The sequence below is a fragment of the Euleptes europaea genome, chromosome 9 (assembly GCF_029931775.1).
Source record: "Euleptes europaea isolate rEulEur1 chromosome 9, rEulEur1.hap1, whole genome shotgun sequence".
NCBI lineage: Eukaryota > Metazoa > Chordata > Lepidosauria > Squamata > Sphaerodactylidae > Euleptes > Euleptes europaea.
Genome location: NC_079320.1, coordinates 92623300 through 92628299, shown reverse-complemented (window position 1 = coordinate 92628299; position 5000 = coordinate 92623300).

The window sequence follows — 5000 nt, the reverse complement described above, 5'->3', positions numbered from 1 at the left end:
CACGATCGTGGCGACTCCACGAGATGAGATCTTTCTTGCAAGGAGCCCCCCCAGGCCGAGGGAGGCGGAGGGTTAGGCTCCGGCCGGTCGAAGGGGGATCGAGTGCTTCTTTCCCTCCCTGGACTGCACGTCAATCTCTGGCTTTTTTCTTTCTTTTTTTTCCTCTTCTTTATATCTTAAGGGGTACAGGAAAGGAAAAAGGGAAAGGGATAGCTGTTAACATTATAAAAACAAAGCAGTATTGTAAAATGATTTCTGAATAAAATAAAGTTACAAAATGACTTTAGTTTGAAGTTTTTGCTTCATAATATCTCTTGTATTTTAAAAATTCTTATTCTTGTTTAGCAATTATTTGGGGTAAAAAGTATACAGCAGAATCCTATAATATTTTAGCATATATTAGTCATGTTAGTTGCATTTCATATATGTATAAAAAGAAGCCCACTTTTCCTGAAATTGGTCGGTAGATTCACTGAGTTTGGGATTTAATTCATCAGTCATTTTAGCCATTGCTGCATATTCCAGGAGTTTTTCTTTCCAATCATCAATTTCAGGTATGTGGGTTTGTTTCCATGTTCTTGCTAGGATTATTCTGGCAGCTGTTGTAGCATACTTAAAAACGTCATGCAGTTTTTGAGGTAAATCTAACGGTACTATACTGAGTAGGTAAAATTTGGGGTCGAATATAAACTTCATATCTAACATCAATTGTAGTTCACGATGAACTTTTTTTCCAGTAGAGTTGTCGCTTTGGACACGTCCACCAAACATGAAAATAAGAACCGTCTGATTCTTGACATTTCCAACATGCGCCTTTTCCCCCTGGAGTTGTCATTTGAGAAGGCCTATTGGGAGTCAGGTACCATCTGTAGAAGGTCTTGTACCAATTTTCTTTAACTTCTTGGGAAACAGTATATTTCAATTCGGAGGAGCAAAGTTTTTCCCATGAGTGAGTCCATCTTGATCATTTCTCCAAGATTTTGCATCCACTTTATCATGTTTGTTTTCACTTGTTCTTCTTCTGTATCGTATTTCAGGAGAAGTTTATCTATTTTTCCTAATATGTGTGAATCATTTTTAGATATTAACTGCTCAAATTCAGTTAGTTCACGGAATGGTTGTGGATATGAGCAGTCTTTTTGCAGATTGGATCTCAATTGTCAAAAAGTTAACCAATTCAACTTTTGAAATTTTTCTTGAAGTTTGATCATATCCTTGATTTCACCCGTAGACTCTATCATGTCGTTGTAGGTGAAACGAACACCCGGTTTTAGTTTAACATTATCACGATAAGCTTCAGTTGGTGACATTACAGATGGTGGAGAAGGACTTATTCTCTTTTTATATCTTTTCCAAATTTTCAATAACACTGTTTTGACATCGCAATCTTCTTGTACTTTATCTTTTTGGCTTTTTGAATTGGGGTCCCACAATCTCTGGCTTTTGTCTTCTGGGTTTCTGGTTTTTTTCCTGTGGTTATTCTGTCTCTCACAGCGACGACGCACCCACCGTTAAAATTAAGGACGGGTCCTTTCTTCGTCAGAGGGCAAAGGGGCGAATTCAGCAGGGGATCAAATGCTTTCCCCCCTCACCGTACCTCGCTATCCATACCCGTGCGTCCGAAAGGATTGCCGGCGCGGACCCCGAGACACGAAAAGCCGCCGAGAGGGTGATTTCAAAACGTCGGCATAAATAGAAGTCTCGGATGGCTCAACCGTGGCGTTCGGCCCGTGGCCGCCTAGTCCTCGGGGCTCGCCGACCGAACCGGGCCACTTTGAGAGTTAGCTCCGTGTCCTTCTCTGCGAGCCTGTTAGAGAGACGGCTTGCTCTGGATCTCCCTGGTACGGCCCCAAGTGAATGGCCGGGAAGGGAGGGGAAAACCACTACAAGGGGGCTGAAAAAGGGCACCGAGTCCAGGAGCACCTTAAAGACTAACAAACGTATTTTCCGGTAGGGTATGAGCTTTCGTGAGCCACGGCTCACTTCTTCAGATACAGCTAGAATGTGAATCCATCGGTCTTTAAGTAGAGGACCAGTATGTCTATGTGAATAGCGGGCTTGATGGGATGAGGTGTGATATGCAGAAGAGTCTGTGACGTCCAGGGGAGAGATGGGTGTGGAGAAATCAGCATTGGTAATGGGCCATGAACGCAAGGTCTTTATTCAGCCCAGGTCAACGCGTTGCCTTTCGTTTGAAGATCCACAGTGATTCAGCAGTTTCTCTTTCCAATCTCCCCTTAAAATTCCTTTGTAAGAGAACCGCTGCTCTTAAATCTGCAACAGAATGTCCCGGAAGGTTGAAACGTTCACCCACTGGCTTTTGAATATCGTGGTTTCTGATGTCAGACTTATGTCCATTTAGTCTTTGTCTGAGAGACTGACCTGTTTTGTCCAAAGTAGATTGTGGAAGGGCGTTGCTGGCGTGTGATGGCATAAATCCCATTAGAAGATGAGCAGGAATATGAACCTGAGATAGTATGGCTGACATTGGCGGGTCCAGAGATGGTGTTCCTGGAATCTATATGAGGGCAAAGTGGGCACCTCGGTTTGTGGCAGGCCTTGGTGCCAGAGTCCATGTTCTTGTGAAGTAGTTCATCATCATGGGTGAGAAGTTGTTTTAGGTTAGCCGGCTGCCTGCAAGCAAGAAAGGGACACGCGCGCGCGCGCACCCCCCCCACCCCCCCCCCCACCCCAGTGCTTCAGCGAGGGAAGTGTCACAATCCAGCATGGGTTGCAGGTCCTTAATGATACGTTGGACTGGTTTTAGTTGGGAGCTATAAGTGACAACCAGAGGTGCCCCGTTGCCGTTCTCTCTGGGCTTAGCTTGTAGTAAGTTGTGCCTGGGCATCATTCTGGCCTTCTCGATCGTCTTTCGCACCATATCCGCCGGATATTGTAGTTGCGAAAATGTTTGCTGTAGGTCTCTCGAGCGTGTGTCTCTGTCTGAAGGATGGGAGCAGATGCGACTATAGCGTAGGGCTTGGCTATAGACAATGGAATGTCTGATAGGGTCGGGGTGGTGGCTGGACGCGTGTAGATACGTTTGCCGATCTGTCGGTTTCCGGTACAATGTGGTGCTTGTGTGCCCCCCGTGGATCCGTACCGTGGTGTCTAGGGAGTCGATTTCTCGTTCGGAATAATTCACAGTTCGATTGATGGTGGGGTGGAAGTCGCTGAAAGCCTGGTGAAATCTTTCAAGGGCTTCTTTGCCATGACAAAGAAAATGTCATCCATGAATCTCAAGTCAAGGAGAGGTGCCAGTGGGTATGAGTTCAGAAAAGGCCGTTCTAGACCTGCCATGAAAATGTTGGCCTATTGTGGAGCCGTGCGAGTGCCCATGGCAGTGGGTGAAGACAGGGATGCCCGTTAAGCCCGCTCCTTTATGTAATTTCTCTCGAGCCGCCGCTTCGACGAATTCAAGAAGATCAGGTCATCGAAGGGGTTCGGGTAGGAAATGACACCCTAAAAACCGTAGCCCACGCAGGTGACCCTTATGTAGCGGGTAGAGATCCTGAGGAGTCGAAGGAGGTCAAAGGTCATTTGAAGAGGCATGAAAGAAGAATTAATAGGGAGGAATTTGCAAGCGTTAACATGGAAAAGTCAAAGCCTATTGATGCAAGCGATGAGCACAAAGGAATCGATATTAGCGGTTCACAGGACGGGCTGGGAAGCACAAAGGAGGTTCGGGAGGGACATTTGAAAGGGACGGTCAAACGTTTGGGAATACGGTTTGGGCCAGGCAAGAACTAGCGGCGCCAAAACTGAGAGGCGTGGTTACGAAGAGAAAAAAGAACGTCGTGGGGAAATTTTCATCGGCGCTTGTTTCAGAGAGTGAAATGTGTCAATGCGTGCTTCGTGGCAGCTGGAAATTTTCCAGCTCAAGTTTATCCTCCTCCGGAAGGTCCGATGGCACAAGGGATGCGTGAACTCACACGGCTCACGGCAGGGACGAACAAGTCCCCTTTAACGGGAGCTGAGTTTTACCGGACGATAGAGGACGGAGGTTTCGGTTGACCGGAAATAGAGACCCTCTTTTTCAGCCGGTTCTTAAGATCTAATTTTGCAAATCGTCACATCGGAGAAATGAAATGGGTATTTTTTTTGTTCCTCCCCCCCCCCCACCCCCCCAAAAAGCATCTTGGGAGGAGGAGGCTTGGATGCGGAATCGGATGGGACAGTCACGTTTTGGAAAGAACGCCACAAAACGTCATGGGACTGTCAGATCACCGACGAGTTATTAATTAACCGTACGAGCAATTAAAAGATCAAGGAAACGGGCACGGGAAAAGGAGGGACCAAAGCTTGGTGCGAACAAGTAATCCGACAGAATCCTGGAGGACCGTATGAAGCAGCGCTCGCTAAAAAGGAGAGGGGGGGGGGTCGTCTAGATAGCCGGAGGCCAGGTCGACCCAAAGGAAGCCTGCCCCACCCAACAGCCGTCTCCTACGCTCTTGCTGTGCCTTGGCCTCGGCCAGACGAGTCCCATTGTGAGGCCATGTCAACCCACTGGCTTTCTTGGCGGTAGGCCTGGACTCCGAGGACGGGGGGGGGGGGAGAGAGAAAGTCCCCCTTCAGAGGCCAGGTGTAGCGGTTGGCCTCCGTAGCCTCCGGAGGCCAGGTCATCCGCCAAGAAAACCAATGGGTAGACCTGACCTCCCAATGGGACTCAGCCGGCGGGCAGGTCGACCGGTAGGCTTTTGTGGAGGTAGAGGAGGACTCCGGTGGATGAGGGGGAAATGGCAGGGACTTACCCTTTCATTTTTATCCATAAATAAGATCACTATTACGTACGATATCAAGTTTCATTCGGTGTACCTTTCGTTTTATTCAGTCAATAAACAGCGTACCTACCCTACCCATTGGTTTTCTTGGCGGATGACCTGGCCTCCGGAGGCTACGGAGGCCAACCGCTACACCTGGCCTCTGAAGGGGGACTTTCTTTCCCCCCCGTCCTCGGAGTCCAGGCCTACCGCCAAGAAAGCCAGTGGGTTGACATGGCC